General features: G+C 38.9%; 1 non-coding gene across 1 annotated transcript; it reads right to left on the bottom strand.

Moving 5' to 3' along the window:
- Window positions 1-18,679: 18,679 nt before the first annotated feature.
- Window positions 18,680-18,786, bottom strand: LOC111752911 (U6 spliceosomal RNA). The gene has a single exon (XR_002787805.1). It is a non-coding gene; the product is annotated as a U6 spliceosomal RNA (small nuclear RNA).
- Between the last annotated feature and the right edge of the window lie 811 nt (window positions 18,787-19,597).

The following is a 19,597-nucleotide window of genomic DNA, read 5'->3' as shown; positions in this document are numbered from 1 at the left end:
TAAGTTTACAGAGCAAATTAGTTCCTCATTCAATATTTAATACACAAATTGTTTTGTGACATTGGTTGCAAACCCCGCGCTGCGTCAACACTCTCCCCTTCTCAACTCCAGATTCCCTGTTTCCATTTGGTCAGTTTTCCTATCCCTTTCTGCCATTTCATCTTTGCTTTTGGACAGGTGTGCCCATTTAGTCTGATATGCATGGTTGAACTACAAAGCATCTTCCTCACATGTGTTGTTTGTTTTCTAGGCCTGCTAATCTTTGGCTGAAGGGTGAATTTGTGGAGTGACTTCAGTTCTGAATTAAGAGGGTTTCCAGGGGCCATGTTCTCAGGGTTCCTCCAGTCTCTCTCAGATCAGTAAGTCTGGTCTTTTTTTGTGAATTTGAGTTTTGTTCTACATTTTTCTCCTGCTCTATTGTGATCCCTGTCAGAGCAGTCAGTGGTGGTAGCTGGGCACCACCTAGTTGTTCTGGGCTCAGGCTGGTGGAGGCTGTGGTACTTGTGGTCCATTGGTCCTTTGGGATAATATTTCACTTATGTCTTTGGTTTTCTTCATTCTTAAAAGCTCAATTCTTTAAAAGTTTTAAGGGATTAAAAAAAGTTCATTAAGAGAAATAATACCCCACCACCACATAAAAATAGATTCTTTTCAGCCAATAAGGGGTGGGGGAGGAAATACTAGCTTTAAAGTTTGTCTAGTAAGCCAACTTCTTGGAGGCAATTGCAAAACTACCTTTAAGAATGGGTGACAGAACATGAACCAAATGTTGCCCCAATATTGTTGTGACAGGATGCTGGTCTACGAACCACACACTATGTGTTCCTATTTTCTGCTGGGTTGACCTGTTACAAACAGATTTACTACTTTATTTCTAAAATTCACTCATAAAGATTCCAATTCATACCTGAAGGTGTTTTTATATATCACCGAAAGCAAAGGTCGTCCTCTAAAGAGGCCACATTCTCTGTATCTATATACAAGATTAGAATTTGGTTTTCACTGATAAAATTTGCAGCTGGTAAAGTTCGAATTAACGAGAAAAAAAAAATACTATCAGATGAACCTGTGTGCAGAGCAGAGCCCAAACACCAAACCTCAGATTTAGGCCTGGGAATTTCTTAGAGAATTTGAACATTAAAAACTCAAAGCAAATTCCTTTCCAGAAACTGGGAGTTCCTGCAAACTTGCCATTTCCTGTGCCCAAGCAAGTGCCTCCAAGGAAGGTTTCCACAATACACCTTTAATTTCCCCCTCAGTGAGCAGGAAACCTCACACCATTTCAAAGTGATAGCAAAACTCCCTGAGACCCCTGTGGTGTTAGCTCTGTAGTGGATGCGGCTGTCCTAGGGATGGGAGCTGGGATTCCAGAGGGAGGACTCCATACCCACCCCCAACTCCAGAGGTGCTGTGCAGGGAACTAGCCCTTGTCTTCTGTTTTTCTGGATTTTATTTGTTCAGAGCCTGGAAAAAAAAATAATCACAAAAAAAAAAAAAAATTTTTTTTTTATGACATATTATTCTATGTTCAGGGGGACCAACAAAAGAAGAGGGACACCCAGGACATATGCGATTATCTGTGAATGTTATCCATCTCAGCCCACAACCAAGCATACCAGACGCAGGACTTTTTTACTTTTCTAAAAACGACCTAATTTCCATTGTGAGCTCCTTAGTCAATTGAGGGTCTTCCCCACACCCTCTCTGTCCAGGGGCTGTGTCTATATTCTGAGAGGCTTGCACAGAGCAGAGATGGATGAGAGGGACCATCTCATCCTCACAGTTATCATCTTATCCATGCTTGATTGCTTCATAATCAGCATGTGTCATTTTTACCCAAGTAATAGCATAGTTTTTTTTTCCTTTTATAAAAGTACAATTAAAGCAACCAAAGATTTTACATCACTAGATCTTTAATGTGGGAGAAAGATGTGACAGTCTGCTTTCATAAAGATTACAGCCTTGGAAACCCTATGGGCAGTTCTACCCTGTCCTATACAGGTTCTCTATGAGTTGGAATCAACTCAACGGCAGTGGGTTTGGATCTTTAATAGCAGATCCAAGTACCAATCATTTAATTACCAGCTGAGGCATTGGTGTCAGTAAGAACTCAAAAGTAATATCAGTACATAACAAAAAGAATTATATATGTACATTACTATTAATTTTGAGTTGCATCTGTGGGATTTCATCCAAATAGTTTACAATGCGTGTAAATATTAACCAAGGTAGTTTCAGAGAAAGGCTTTATTCCAAATCCAATTAATTAATCCTTTCCTTCCTAGTGCCTTTGACACTCTAAAAAATAAAAGCCAACTACCTTCATTTTAACAAGTATGAGAAACAGGGACACTGCTTCTAAAAACACCCAAGTTATTTCATTATTACTGCTAATATTATTGACCCTCAGTAAAGGATGGTGGTAGTTGTTACCTTTTATTAAGCTCTTACTCCATGTTAGGTCCTGCTGTAGGTTTAGCTTTATAAAATTCATTTCCTAATATATTTTAGAAATGGGTATTTCTATGTATAGGTTTTAAAATTACCTGCTGACATTTCTTTAGGTGACCCACTGTGCTTTCAACACGTAACCTAAGAAGGAAAGTTTCTCAACTATGTCCTGCAGACATATTCTTCAAAGTCCAAGAATGAGTTAAAAAAAAAACAAATTCATATACTGTCTTCATTTCAATGATAATCTTAAAAAGCAATCTTTTACTCTCTCTCTCTGTTTTTATTTATTTTTTTTTTTGTCAGTGATAATTAAAAACCAATAGATTTTTCTATAATTAAAAACTTCACCCTATGGGACAGTTATACTCCATCCTATAGGGTCACTATGAGCCGGAATCAACTCAATGGCAACAGGTTTGGTTTTTTCAGTTGTATACACGGTTAACATTTGAGAAAAACGTTTTAACTAAAATCCCTTTAAAATTTCCCTTTTACTCATACAATTAATGCTGCTTTCTGAAGGATGTTAGCTTCTTCCAGGAAACAAAAACCAACCTATATTCACTGAAATTTGCTAAACCATGTTAAGAGATGAAAGATACATATGGTGGTGCAAAATATAATAAAAAGATAACTAAGCAACAGTAGAAGTATTATGAGTTAACTATCGAATGAGACTATAAGTGCTAGATGAGGGACCTAGCTCCTTGGTCTGGGTAAGTACTAAGCTGAGGGTTCAGTGGATACAGAGAAAGAACATTCTAAGCAATGGCAAAAGAGGTGTTAAGTCTCTAAGGCAGGAGTGTCTAAAAGACTCACCACATAGTCCCAAGAAGGAGGCTAGAATTAGGCCAGGATCATTCACCTCCGCCTAAGAGACCATGAGGACCTCACATTCCTGTTTACATCAATCTCTGCAAGAAATCCAAGTCTCCCGCATCATCCCTCATCACCTGGACTCCTACCACCAAATGGTTCTGTACCTCCCCTAACTTGACTCCACACACACAACCTTCCAAACCTTTCCAATTTGCCCTCTGGAATTTATTGTAAACCACCAGTAAAACCCTTTGTATATTCTGTCTCTGGAAAACCCTGGCCTCTCAATTCCTTGACCTCCAATGACCTGTTCTTCCATCCTACTTCAGCCACCTGGTACTGTGTTCAAGCGCAAGTCATTTTCAGTAGCAATAACTGTTTCACCTGCCAAATCTCAATTTCAAGCATTCTTCTCTGACCACCCATCTCTACCTTTCCAACTCATTGTCTCTGGTATCATGATTCAAACAATTTTTTTTTTTTTTTTTTTTTACCACACTAGGATCTCTAATTTATTGACCTTATCACTTTCTCACCATCCACAACCATAACTAGTTTCACTTTAAATTTGTTACCATAATCCTCATTAGGCCCTTAGCACTGCTCAGAAATCCTGCTATATTTTCCTCATCAGCTCCTACTCTCCAAGATATTTATTTTACTTCTTCTCGCTCCTCAAATTTTCAATGTTTTCTCTGTCTCCTAAAATTCAGCTAATGGCCTTGCTTTTATTTTACTGAGAATATTGAAGCCCTCAGGAGAATATATCCTCATTTTACCACCACCACATCTACCAATTTATCTGTGTTTATTCTTCTCTGCTCTGCTTTCTCTCCATCGCCTTGGATGAGTTGGTGCTGTCCCCGGCATCTGTGCTCTGGGTTCCATTCCTTCAACTATTCAAGACCTTTCATTCTGTAGCAATTCCATCTCTCAACTACATCCTCAGATGTTCCCCTCTCCTGGATCATTTCCATCAACTTACAAGTATAATGTTTCTCCTTAAAAAGGAAAATCTTACTTGACCCTACATGCCAAATATCCTCCCATATCTACTTTCTTGTTGCAAAATTCTTCAAAAGAGATGTCTATATTTGTTGTCTGTGCTTCTTCTACCATTTCCTCCTCAGCCAGATCCAATCAGACCATACTAGTTAAGGTCACCTGTGGTGACCCAATGGCAACTGTCAGTTTTCATCTTACTTATCCGTTCAATGGCTTATGACTTAGGAGATCACTCTTTTCTCCTTGAGATATTTTATTTGGCTGCAGGGATAACGTGCACTACTAGTGGTTTCCTTCCTAACTCACTGACTGTTCCTTCCAAAGCACCTTCCTAGGCTGGCTCTTCTTCCTGTTCCCAGGTTCTAAATGTTACCTTATCCCAGAGCATGGTTCCTGGTCCTCTTCTCTTCTCTATTGATACTTTCTTTCCGGGTGCTATCATGTAGAACAATCTCTTTCAAGTATTTAATTCATGATTGTCAAATTTTTATCTCCATCCTGGATATCTCTCCTGAACTCCAAACTCATATATTCAATTGTTTTCTCAGCATCTCCACTTGATTTTTCAATAGCAAAATCAAATGAAACATGTCAAAAACCAAACTTCTTTTTTTTCCCTTAAAAAAAAAAATACGGTAAAAATATATGTGACAAAACATTCACCAATTCAATAATTTTTACATGTACAACTCAGCAGTATTGTGTTCATCATGTTGTGCCACCATCACCACTGCTTCCAAATTATTCCTCCGTCATCAACAGAAATCCAGTGGCCCCTAAGTGTTGACCCTCCCTTTCCCCTCCCCCCCACTCCTGACAACCACTAATAAGCTTTTGTTACCATGAATTGTGGATTTGAGCCACCTGCCACGGGCCAATAGTGAGACAGGAGGAGGTAAGCAGCAAGAGGGCTTTATTGAACACAGAGTTGAAGAGACAGAGGGGGCAAAGTTTCCCCCAGATTCTGTCTGCCCCAAGAGGGCTACAGAAGGGTTTTATAGAGAGAGGGTCAGGGTTTAGAAACTCCCAGGAATGTTGATTCTTCTTTGAGGGGGACGTAATGACAAAGTGACTTATTGTTGACATCTCGCAGGCCTCTTTACGCCATCCTGGTTTCGGTCACAAGATGGGTCCGGGTTTTGCTCAATTATCTCGGGTCCTGATGGTATCGCCCATTGTTTTTGTCACCTCAGAGAGAAACGTGGTTTAATCAACAACAAAAATCTTGATTACCTTGTTTTTCTACAATGGAATTTGTTTTTCTACAATGGAACAGCCGTGAGACAGATTCCAGCGCAAATAATAGATGTTTTCAAAGACTAAAGATTTTAATCACAGCTTATACAGCTAAACTAGAAAATATATTCTCTCTTATTTTAATACTAAAACACTGCAGAAAAGTATTTTCTCTACTTCACTTTGGTCTATATATACTTGCCTGTTTCACATAAGTGGGATCATACACTATTTGTCATTTTGTGGAGACTAAACTCTTGATTCCCATATCTCAGTAAATAGCCTCACCATTCACCCAGTGGCTCAGCCCAGAAACATGGATCATCATTGACTCCTCTCTCTCATGCCCAATAACCAGTTCATCAGCCAGTCCTGTTTGCTCTACCTTCAAATTGCCACTACTCACTATTTCCATTGCTGCTACTATCTCAGTCCAAAATACCATCACCTCTAACCTATACAATTTTTCTGTAGACTGCCAGAAGAATGAACAAATCAGTCTTAGAAGAAATAAAACTGGAATGCTCCTTAGAAGCAAGGATGATGAAACTTCATCTTGCCTATTTTGGACACATTGTCAGGAAAAACCAGTCCCCAGAAAGGGATATGATGTTTGGTAAAGTAGAGGACCAGCAATAATGAGGGAAACCACAACAATGGGTTCAAACATTTCAAAGATCATGAAGATGGTACAGAACTTGGCACCGTTTCATTCTGTTATACATAAGCTCACCATGAGTCAGAGCTAACAAGTCTCCCTGCTTTCAGTTTTCCTCCTCCCCCGCCCCCCCCCACCACCACTCCACACACACGGAGACAGGTTCTTATTCAGTCACATTGATGAATAAAGCCTGGCCCTTCCTTAGAGGCTTCCTGCATAAATTCCATATTATGCTATAAGCTTCGCAAGGGTGGAGACCATGACTATCTTGACCAGCACTCTATTCCTAGCTCCTAGCAGACTGTCTGCATCTAGCAGGTATCCAATAAACATCAAATTAATGAATGGCTGCATTCCAGAAATAGTTACCCAGAGATGAGAGATTGAGGAACATAATGAAATTTTACAAAAACTATTGAGAGAGATGCATCTCTAGGGGCTCAAGAAGAGACTGAGGTGTTAAAGACTTTAGGTATTAAGCAAAGCAGGACTTGGGAGGCAGCCGGATACATTTGATCTGGAGGAATTAGGACCAGTTTGTCCAGGCAGAAAGCAAGTGGGTGGAACAAACAGCATGAGTGAAGCTTGACCTGCAAGCCAGAGGTTCTAGCACAAGGAAGGGACTCCCTGCCCATGGCCGGAACTTGTCTCACAGAGTAGATAGACCAAGCCCATAGCAGAAGCAGACAATCCTGCTAGTTAAAGTTAGGTGAAGGGAGAGAAAGGGTCAGGTACCACTTTCCCATTGCCATCGGGTCAATTCCGACTCATAGCGACCCTATAGGCCAGAGCAGAACTGCACCATAGGGTTTCCAAGGAGCACCTGGTGGGTTCTAACTGCTGACCTTTTGGTTAGCAGCCATAACTCCTAGCCATTATGCCACCAGGGGTTCTTCCAGGTAGGAGTGAAAATAATGTGTAATGCCTTAGCACATTGCTCTTTTTTTTTTTTTTAAGTGTTGTACAAAGCACATAGCTTTTAGTTTGTTCTTATAATACTATGCTGATAGAGGTTTGTTTTTTTTTTTTTTTAATTAGGTCCCATATTGTACTGCTATTATCATTGCTGTAATACACTTACCAAACCCCTTGCCACTGAGTTGATTCTGACTCATAGCGACCCTGTAGGACAGAGTAGAACTGCCCCATAGGGCCTCCAACCTGTAATCTTTATGAAAGCAGACTGCCACATCTTTCTCCCGTGGAACTGGATTCAAACCACCAACCTTTCATTTAGCAGCCAAGGGCTTAACCACTTCCATCGCCAAGGTTCCTTGGAACACACTTAGCTATCTTGAAATAGTAAAGGCCCTGATGCTACAGAAGGAGACAGAAATGGGTGTTAAGGGTGAGAGAGAGGAAGAAAATATTCGTTGACTTAGATAGCCCCTTCCTTTCCATTTGACTTTTTCCTTTGAGAAAGAATAACATACCTCCTGCCCTAATGATCCTGCTAACACTCCCTAAGCTTTCTCTATAAGAATGTTAAAATACCCTCCACTTTGTTTTAAAAATCAAGCAAATCAATTGTTCAGGGCCTATAAAAAATAAAATAAATAAAAAGTTTCAAAGGGTTTTATGCATTCTGTATGACTTTGGTGCCTTCTTTTTTCTCTCTCTCTCCTCTTCAAATTTTCTCCTATTTTTCCTTAAATGTGATTTTATGACATTTAAATGCATAAGCATAATATGTACATATGTGGAGTTTGTACACATTTGTAAAAACAAGCATATAAATTAGGAATTTTATACTTTTTTTTCATAGATGAATTATTTTCCAGTTTTTCATTGTATCACATAACTTCACAATTTCATTAGGTATTCTTTAAACTTCCCTGGGCCTGATACAGTTTAAAATACAGAGTTTGGGGGAAGAAACTTCACTGGGAATGCTGAACTATAACTTTGCATTTGACTGGAGATCGATCGTCTCAGGTTTCATTCCATTGGGTATAAATCCCTTTCAACTTTTTTTTTTTTTTCCAGATAGTGAACTGGTATGTATCTTAAAAAAAAAAAAAACAGGCTGAGGCTCCCAAACTGGTTCTTCAGATATTTGACTTTTCTTAAATAACTCCAAGTTCAACTCAGCTGGAATTTTGAGTATTGCTCGAGTGCACTTGTGTACTTGCCTGTTTGTATTTCTCTTTCCCATATTTTTTACTAACTGGTATTTCACCTTCTGAGACTCTTGTTCTGAGGCGGGTATAAACAGTCTTTTCAATAGCCGTCTGAGGTTCTGCTGCTTTGGGAGGTATTATACTATCAAACTGTAGCCTGTTGGGGTATGGTGCAGCATTGGGGATTTATGCGGTAGAGGTACAACACCAGCACAGGTCTGTTTGTGGGAGAGGGTGATAGGTCTGAGGCACATATTTAAAACAGCTTTGCTATCTTTAGGAAAACCTCACACAGAAACACAAGAAAAGGGCTCTGATATGGCACAGTTACGGTACAGCATATTTTCCCTGTATATATCGGTTCATGAAGCTCAAACCAACCTCATAATTATATGATTGTGATGAGATTAACTGAATGGACAGTCCAAGAGTCCCGAAGGTCATCCAAGGAGTCATCTGTCCCATAATACTTTTACTTCTCAGTTATTTTTAGGCTGGCTTGGTGAGAATGTGCCATGCAGCTATGCAGAGGATTACACGTTTTGTTCCAAGACCCATTTATTACTATTGTGCAGGCTGAAACGTGCACAACTGACCAAGCCTAGGCACAAAGCAGAAAACTCGTCTCCTAAAGAAAGAACAGATCTTGTTTATAAGAAATCTTCATTTCTCTGCCTTTTCTTTTATTTTTTTACCAGTCTCATTTTTTAATAAATTCATTGAAAAAAAAAAGAAATCTTCAAAATATAGAAAAATACAAAGAATGTAACACCCATGTGTCAAAACCCAGAATCAATCATTGTTAACATTCTGGCAAATTATCTGTCTTTTTATATAAGAAATAAGACATTACAGGTAAAATTTAAGCCCTCTCGACATTGCCTCCAACCATAGTCAAGACCAGTTCCCCAGCCAGTCTCTTCAGAGGCAACCACTTTCATGAATTTAGTGTGTATCCTTTCAGTGTATGTGTGTGTGTATACATATTTACATATACATAGTTGTTGTTGTTAGTTGCCGTCGAGGTGATTTCAACTCATAGTGACCTTATGTACAACAGAACAAAACGTTGCCCCGTCCTGCACCATCCTCACGTTCAAGTGCGTCATTGCAGCTACTGTGCCAATCCATCTTACCAAGGGTCTCCCTCACACTCACTGGCCTTCTATTTTACCAAACATGATGTCCCCCTCCAGTAATTGGTCTTTCCTGATGGTGTGTTTAAAGCAAGTTGGACAATGTTCTGTTGTGATCCTTAAGGTTTTCATTGGCTAGTTTTTGCAAGTAGATCACCAAGCCTTTCTCCACATCTGTCTTAGTCTGGAAGCTCCACTGAAACCTGTTCACCATGAGTGGCCCTGCTGTTCTGCTGGTATTTGACATACCAGTGGCATAGCCTCCAGCATCACAGCATCATGCAAGCCACGAAAGTACAATAAACTGACAGACATATATATATATATATATATATATAAACCCAGAACCCAGTGCCATCTATGTATGTATATATAAACCCCCAAACCCGTTGCTGTCGAGTCAATTCGACTCATAGCCACCCTATAGAACAGAGTAGAACTGCTCTACAGGGTTTCTAAGGAGAGGCTGGTGGATTCAAACCGCTGACCTTTTGGTTAGCAGCCCAACTCTTAACCACAGCAGCACCAGGACTCCTATATATGTATGTATGTGTGTGTGTATGTGTGTGTGTGTGTGTGTATGTGTATGTGTGTGTGTGTATATATATATATATATATAAACACTGTATAGTGTAGATGGAAACCCTGGTGGCGTAGTGGTTAAGTGCTATAGCTGCTAACCAAAGGGTCAGCAGTTCGAATCCACCAGGTGCTCCTTGGAAACTCTATGGGGCAGTTCTACTCTGTCCTATAGGGTCGCTATGAGTCAGAATCGACTCGACTGCACTGGACTGGGTATAGTATAGATATATGTGTCCATTCAAAAATGTTACATGAGCAGCAAATAATCTGCAACTTGCTTTTTCATTCAACATTATGGTTTCCAAATCCATCTATGTTGTATATGTGGACTTAGTTCCTTTCTCATAACTGCTAGATCACATTCCATAGCATTACTATACCACATTTTATTTATCTGTTGCCTTAAAGACGGCCATTTGAATTGTTTCTAATTTCTACTATTTCATACAATGTTTCAATGAACAAGAGATTTTTGTACCTGTCTCCCAGTTCATGCATGTAACAATTTCTCTAGTCTAAGGTCTGTAACTAGAAATAGAATTATTGGGTTTCAAAGTATAAACAAAATTTTATAGGTTCTTGCTCTCCATGGGAATTGTATTAATGTAGATTCCCTCCGGGATTGCATGAGCCATTCTACTTTTCTTCATCCTCATCAACATTTGATACTGTCAAACTTTCAAATTTTTTTAAATCTGAAGAGTGATTTGCTTTTCCCTGACTCCTAGTAAAGTTGAACATGATTTCATGTGTTTGCTAATCATTTAGTTTTCCTCCTTTGTGATACTTCTTTGTTTCCTAGACAGAGCAAATACCAAAAGAAATTTAAACTTTTTCCCCCCCCTCAAAGAGCGTATTATTTAGAATCCTGATATGTAGGCAGTTAATGCTTAAGCTAGGAAACCCTGATGACATAGTGGTTAGGAGCTACGGCTGCTAACCAAAAGGTTGGCAGTTCGAATCCACCAGCCCCTCCTTGGAAACCCTATGGAGAGGTTCTACTCTGTCCTATAGGGTCACTATGAGTCAGAATCAACTTGACAGCAATGTGTTTGTTTTTTGTTTTTAATGCTTAAGCTGGTATCTTAAAAAAAAAAAAAAAATTTTTTTTTTCATTTTGTGCATCATGGGGAATAGCTGTTTTAATTGCTCTTAATGCAGATGAAAATATGCTTCTTAGATAGGATAGCAAAACAAATACCTTTGGTGCTCAGTCCAATGTTTGGCAAACAGGGGATGCTCAATAAATACTTACTGAATGAATAAATAAAAGGAATATATGGCAAAAGGTAATTTCGGATAAAGCATTTCAGAAATAGTGTTCTGCCAAAGAGGAAACTACATCCTAAAAAGGAGTTTAGAAATACACTGTCAATACTTTTTTTCCTATTAATCGCATTACTTCTGGTAATAGCAGATTAATGATTCTACTTGTCAGGTTCAAAATCAAACACTTCTAACGTTAATGTTTTAGCCCAGATGACTCTTCCTAGGTACTCATATGTCCTTGGCTTACTCTTTTCTGTTAGTGCCAACAGCAGCATTGATACCTTTGCAAAATTCACAAGGTAGTTCAATATTAATGCTGTTTGGAAGATAGCCAGGAGATCAGTAAAGCTGAATCATCACATAGTTAAACAGGTTCTCATAGTGACAAACACTAATAAGGCTTCTCCTCATCTCTTTTGATACTTCCCCAGTGGGATCCCTGGACGCCTTTTTTTTTTCTTTTTCTTTTTCTTCATTTCTCAGACTCTCGCTGTTCTCTATATTCCTTCTCTTACTGTCTCCCAAATACCTGGTGCTGTGGGCCATTTTCATGCCTTCTAGATGGGCTGTAACGTGAAGCTTGGGGGCCACTTCCCCAGTCTGCACAGCCATGCCAGTGGGATCCCTGGGGGCATTTTTTTTTTTCCTTTTTATTTTTCTTCATTACTCAGGTTCTTATCTCTCTCTGCTTTCCTTCTTTTCCTGTCTCCTGAATACCTGGCTGGAAACCCTGGTGGGGTAGTGGTTAAGTGCTACAGCTGCTAACCAAGAGGTCGGCAGTTCAAATCTGCCAGGTGGTCCTTGGAACTCTATGGGGGCAGTTCTACTCTGTTCTATAGGGTCGCTATGAGTCAGAATTGACTCGATGGCAGTGGGCTTTTGGTTGGAATACCTTGCAGACCTTTTGGTCAGCAGACAAACTCTTAACCACTATGCCACCAGGGTTTCTGAATACCTGGCACTGTATGCCATCTGCACACCTTCCAGACAGACTGTGCACTGCCCTGTGGGCTTGGGAGTCATTTCCATGGTCCATGCTGCCAAGCCAGTGGGCTCCCTTGGGGATTTTTTTTTTCCCTTGCCTCCCTCTACCATCCTTCTGTTCTTTCTTCTGAACACCTGGCACCATGTGCCATCTCTGCTCCTTCTAGACAGGCTGTGTGGTGCCACACAGCTAGGGAGCCATATTCCTGGCCCGTGCCACCATATCAGTGAGCTTCTTTGGGGCATCTTTTTTTTTTTTTTTTTTTTGCTTGCTTGCTTGCTTCTTCTCTCGATTTCTTGTCTCCTTCTACCTCCCTTCCTTACCCTTCTCTGAACACCTGTTGCCGTGTGCCATCTCCACTCCTTCTTGACATTATACGGTGCCACTCAGCTGGGGACCCACTTCTGGTGGGCTCCTTTGGGGCATTTTTTTCCTTTACTTTCTTTCTTCCTTTTTTCTTGGTTTCTTGTCTCTCTCTGCCTTCCTTACCCTTCTCCTGAACACTGGTGCCGTATGCCATCTCTGCTCCTTCTTGACAGGCCATGTAGTGCTGCTTGGCTGGGCACAATTCCAGTGGGCTCCCTTAGGCATTTTTTTTTTCTCTCATCCTACTTTTTTTTTTTCTTGGTTTCTTCTCCCTCTATAACTCCCTTGCTTTCTCCCAACCACCTGGCATATTTTTTTTTCTCTCAGTTTCTTGTCTCTCTCTACATTCCTTCCATTGCTTTCTCCCAATTACCTAGTTGCATGTGCCTTTCTCCTTTTTTGTTTAAATCTAGTTTCTTATCTCTCTCTCTCTCTTCATTCCTTTCTTTTCTCCCACCCATCTAGTTGCACGTGTCGTGTCTGTCTGTTCTTGACAGGCTGTACCTCACTGCCTGGCTAGAAATCTACTAGCACACAGCTTCCCCAGGTCTGCACCACAGCAACAACAGCAGGCTCCCTCAGCACTTTTTTTTTTGGGGAGGGGGAGTTCCTGTTTCTCTCTGCTCTTTCTCTTCTTTCCCACACTCATTTAGCTTCACACCTCACAACTTCTCCCATCCTTCCTGCTTATCTGCACAATGCACTGAACATCACACCCCTGAGCAGCACAGGCACAATCTACCAGAACCTGCCCTGCACTGACCCCCAGTCCCACCCTGTCAGCCCCAGTACATGCCACAAACAACCATCCCAGCCCCTACCCTTCAGCTGGACCTGCCCTGTTGCACCATAGCTGAGCGGCTGGCCCTGCCCATTGGTCAAGGTGGTGAGAAGTATCATGCACATGGATGAGGAAACAATGAAGGGCACCCAGCCCACCTGCTCAGACAGAATGAAAAAGAGAAAAACGACAAAACAAACAAATCTACAATCAATAAACAAACAAACTAAACTACTGAATGTCCTGAAGACAGCGGACAATATCAAAATATGGAAAAAACAGGACAGGATGGTTGCAGTAAGTGTCCAAAATGAAACACCAGATGACCTTCCAGTAGAAGAAAAGGCACTGAAACTACCTAACAGGGAATTCAAATCTCTAATATTCAGAGCTGTCTAAGAGTTGAAGGAAAAAGCAGACAAAAATAAGGAAAAAATAGACAAAATTATGGAAAAAACAGACAAAAAATGGCATAATTCAAGAAAATAATAGAGGAGCAAATGTAAAAATAAAGTCACAACTAGAAATCATACAAAAACAGCAATTAGAAATCCAAGAGATAAACAACAAGATTTCAGAAATAGACAGTGTCATAGAAGGGCCGGGGAGCAGGTTTGAAACAATGGACAGGATCAGCGAAATAGAAGATAAATACTTGAATACCCTGTTGTGTGAGGAAAAATCAGAGAAAAGAATGAAGAAAAATGAAGAAACCCTGAGGATGATATGGGATACAATCAAAAGCAAAACTTTGTGAGTGATACGGAGTTCCAGAACAGGGAGAGAAAACAGAAAACACAGAGAAGATCATTGAAGAGTTGCTGACAGAAAACTTCCGTAATGTCATGAAAGATGAAAAGCTGACCACCCAAGAATTTCAACAAACCCCATATAGGATAGACCCCAAAAGAAAATCACCAAGGCATATCATAATCACACTTGCTAAAACCAAAGACAAAGAAAGACTCCTGAGAGCAGCTCAAGGAAAATGAAAAGTCACATACGAAGAGGAAACAATAAGACTAAGCTCTGATTACTTGGCAGAAACCATGCAGGCAAGAAAGCAGTGGGAGGACATACACAAAACCTTGAAAGAAAAAAACTGCCAACCAAAAATCATATATCCTGCAAAACCCTTGCTCAGATATAATGGTGAAATGAGGACATTTCAGATAAATAGAAAGTAAGGGAATATGTAAAAACCAAACCAAATATACAAGAGTTATTAAAGGGAGTCCTTTGGTCTGAGAACAAACATAAGATGACAGCCTGAATCTAGGACACAAGACAGCATCAGCCAGATATCCAGTCTACGTAATGAATTCTCAAGGATTAGTCAAAACTAAAAGATTTACATCAGGGAACCAGAGAGGTTAATCTGTAAATGACAACAACATCAGAACAATAAAAGAGGGAATAAACAGTGTAGGTACAGAACTTTCAAATGGAGAGGCAGGCAAGGCGATACCAAGTAATGAAAGATTGGTTCAAACTTAGGAAGATGAGGGTAAATTTCAAGGTAACCACAATGAAAGTTAATAAGCCTACTCATCAAAATAAAGGAGAAAAACATAAAGTCTTAGTAAATACAAAATATACAGAAACAAAAGAAATAAAAAAAAAACACAATAAAATGAATTCAGCAAGGAGAGTAAGAAGAATAAAGAAAACATCAGCATCACAAAAAAAAAAAGCACTACAAAATGACAGCAATAAACTCATACCTATCAATAATTACACTGAACATAAATGGCCTAAACTCACCCACAAAAAGACACAGAGTGACAGAATGGATAAAAAAGTAGGATCCATCAATATGCTATCTATAAGAGACACACCTTAGAAACAAAGGTGTAAGTTGATTAAAAATCAAAGGATGGAAAAAATATATATCAAGCAAAAACAGCTACCAAAAAAGAGCAGGAGTGGCAATACTAATCTCAAATAAAATAGATTTTAAAACAAAATCTATCATAAAAGACAAAGAAGAGTATTAGATAATGATTAAAGGGATGATCCTTTGCGAAGAGTTAACCATAATAAATATCTATGCGCTCAATGACAGGGCTCCAAAATACATAAAAGAGACTCTAACAGCACTGAGAAGAGAAATTGACAGTTCCACAATAAGAGTAGAAGACTTCAGCACACCACTGTTGATAAAAGACAGAACATTTAGAAAGAAACTCAACAAAGATACAGAAGATCTAAAGGCCACAATCAGCCAGTTTGAACTCATAGACATATATAGAACACTCCACCCAAGAGGTGCAAAATCACATTCTTTTCTAATGCACATGGAACATTCTCCAGAATAGGCCACATCTTAGACCGCAAAGCAACCTTCAACAAAATCCAAAACATTGAGATAACACAAAGTATTTTCTCTGCTCACAATGCCATCAAAGCAGAAATTAACGAGAGGAAGAACAAGGAAAAAAAATCAAAATACATGGAAACTGAATAACATTCTGCTTAAAAACCACTGAGTGACAGACAAAATCAAAGATGGAATCAAAAAATGCCTAGAATCAAAAGAGAATGAAAACACATCATACCAAAACCTTTGGGACACAGCAAAGGCAGTGCTCAGAGGTCAATTTATAGCAATAGATGCACACATCAAAAAAGAAGGAACAAAATTAAAACATTAGCTACATAACTCAAACGAAAAGAGAGAGAACAGCAAAACAAGCCCACAGCCACCAGAAGAAAGGGAATAATAAAGATCAGAGCAGAAATAAATGAAATAGAGAACAGAAAAATAATAGAATCAACAAAGCCAAAAGTTGGTTCTTTGAAAGGATCAGCAAAATCAACCACTAGCCAAAATCACAAAAGAATAACAAGAGAGGACACAAATAACCCAAGTAAGAAATGAAATGGGGGACATTACAACAGACCCAACAGAAATAAAACAGATCATAACAGAGTATTATGAAAAAACTATACTCCAAAAAATTGGAAAACCTAGAGGAAATGGACAAATTCCTAAAAACATACTATCTACCCAAACTAACACAAAATGGTGTTGAAAATCTGAACAGACCCATAGCAAGAGAAGAGATTGAAAAGGTAATAAAAAATAAATTAATTAAATTTAAAAACTCCCAGCAAAAAAAGCCCTGGCGCAGTTGGCTTCACTGGAGAATTCTACCAAACATTCAGAGAAGAGCTTACACTAGTACTACTCAAACTATTTCAGAACACAGAAAATTCATTCTATGAAGCCAGCATAACCCTGATACCAGCTGTAGCACTTAACCATATGCCACCAGGGTTTCCGACACTTCCTTAGAAAGCTAGAAGTAAAAATACCATATGATCTAGCAATCCCACTCCTAGGAATATACCCTAGAGAAGTAAGAGTCGTCACACTAATATACATGTGCACACCCATGTTCATCGCAGCATTGTTCACAATAGCAAAAAGACAAAAACAAACTAGATGCCCACCAACAAATGAGTGGATAAACTATGGCACATACACACAATGGAGTATTAACACAATGATAAAAGAACAATGATGAATCTGTGAAGTATCTCACAACATGGATAAACCTGGAAGGCATCACGCTGAGTGAAATAAGTCAATCACAAAAGGACAAATATTGTATGAGACCACTGCTAGGAAAACTCATGAAAAGGTTTACATACAAAAAGAAGCAATCTTTGATGGTTACAAAGGTATGGGAGGGACGGGGATGGAAAAACACTAAGTAGACAATAGATAAGTGATAACTTTGATGAAGGGTAAGAAAGGGAAGCTGGTGATTGGGAACTAAGGTCAAGAAGGGAGAGCATTAACATGTCGTGGGGTTGGTAAACAATGTCACAAAACAACATGTATACTAATTTTTTAATGAGAAGATAATTCTGTAAACCTTCATCTGAAGTACAATAATTAAAAAAAAAAAAAAAAAGAAAGAAAGACCTGGGTATCTACTTCCAAAAAATTAGCCATTGAAAACCCAGCTCTACTTTGATACACATGGTGCCACCACGAGTTGGAATCAACTCCACAGTAACTGGTTTAACATTGACATTGTGACGCCTTTGAGAAGTTCAGGAGTAAAGAATCCCATTTAACTCTTTTAACTCTGTGTTTTCCATATTTTTGGCCCCAGAACGCTTCTTAAAAATATAACAACCATACAACTAATATTCTATAGAACACAGTTTGGGAAACCCTGATATAGGGTACAGACAGGATTTATTACTTGTTTTTAATAATCCATTTCCTCAGTGTATTTCATCAACAAATATTTCCCTTACTGGTGACTGACACCTAATAAAACTAGGTTCCAGAATGCTGCCCCTGGCTCACATGTTTCGGATAAACAGTTCTGGAGCAAAATTCAGGCTCTTCCCTCCACCTATGTCTCCTCTTCCCCCCAAAACAAACAATTTAGTCCTTACAAATTGGTAAGAGATTCTCTAATCTGAGAACTCACCCCCACCTTGAGTCAAGTGCTGGCCTTGGGGAGCGCTATATTTCTGTCAGAGTCCCTGGGTAGCACGAACAGTTAAGTGTCTGGTTACTAACAGAAAGGTTGGCATTTCGAATCAACCCGAAGTCCCTCATAAGAAAGGCCTGGCAATCTACTTCCAAAAAAAAACAGCCATTGAAAACCTTACAAAGTACCGTTCTACTCTGACACACATGGGTTCGCCATAAGTCAAGTCAACTCAATTATAAGTGGTTTGGTTTGGGTTTCTAGGTCCCTTATAACCTGAATCAAACACCCCAGGTGCTTCACCTGAGTCCCTGTGTGAAGGTAAATTACCACCAGGCATTAAAAGATAACAAAGCAGCTTTCTGAATCATCTCCCCAAATTGAATTGTGTTCATATTTTTTTTTACTTACTAATCACTAATTAATTACTTAAAAAAGACAGTTGTCATTAGTCTACTCTGACTTGTGGTGAATTATGGAAATAATATATGCATGGGAAAACAAAAATTCAAACATCACAGAGAAGTTTTTAAAAAATAAAAGTAAAATTCTCCCCACCTGCCTGAGTCCTACTTTGTTTTTAGTTTTTCTGCTGATTGGCTTAACTACTCTGAAGACGATAATATACTATACAGTTTCACTTTTTTTTTTTAATTTTATTGTGGTGAAATATACATAACACAGTATCTCCACCATTTTTATGTGTACAGTTCAACAACATGAACTACATTCACCGTGTTGTGTAATACTCACCATCTCCGTTTCCAAATTTTTTCATCACCTTTATCAAAAACTCTCTGCCCCTTAAAATATTATGTAAAACTTCACAGATTTGCTTGTCGGCCCTTCACAGGGGCCATGCTAATCTTCTCCGTATGATTCCAATTTTCATATATGTGCTGCCAAAGTGAGTACCACCTATGGTTTTATTACATGTATTTTTATTTGTTCTAATTAACTGAAAGATACATAACTCTTCATTAATCCAAATATTTAATTATCTAGGACACATAAACTGGTCTCCAAAGAAAAATAAGTCATTTCTCCAGCATAAAAGGAAAGCACAGTAAAAACCAATACTTGCAAATAAGAAATTAAGAGAAAACACTTTAAAAAAATCAGGGCGAAACAAGGCAGTCTTTTTGAAATTGCTTGATGATTTTGTGTAAGTAAAATGACAAGGATTTAAATCTGTATTTTCTCAGCTACATGTTTAAATAATACCACTGCATATTTGAACAGTATAAACACTATTGTATACATCACTATAATTTGTTCAAAAATATTAAGCTGACTTTCTCAATTCTTGAAATTTTATTGAAATAAGCGTGACATATGGTATATGTTCACTGATGCTGAAGTTTTTTCTAGGGGGTTTGTCTATCAATATTTGTTGTTATTAGTTGCTGTTGACTTGGCTCCGACTCATGGAGACCCCATGTACAACAGAACGAATCTTTGTTCAGTTCTGCATCATTTTCATGATCATACACATACTTGAATCCATTGTTGCAGCCACTGTGTATCTGAGTGCCTTCCAACTTAGGGGGCTCATCTTCCAACACCATATCAGTTAATATTCTGTTGTGGATTTTCATTAGCTGTTTTTAGGAAGTAGATTGCCAGGACTTTCTTCCTAATTTTTCTTAGTCTGGAAGATCCGCTGAAACCTGTCCACCATGAATGACATTGTGGGTATTTGAAATACTGGTGACATAGCTTCTAG

Source organism: Loxodonta africana, chromosome 3, assembly GCF_030014295.1.
Source record: "Loxodonta africana isolate mLoxAfr1 chromosome 3, mLoxAfr1.hap2, whole genome shotgun sequence".
In the NCBI taxonomy this organism is placed as follows: domain Eukaryota; kingdom Metazoa; phylum Chordata; class Mammalia; order Proboscidea; family Elephantidae; genus Loxodonta; species Loxodonta africana.
This window is presented reverse-complemented; position numbering and strand designations above follow the sequence as displayed.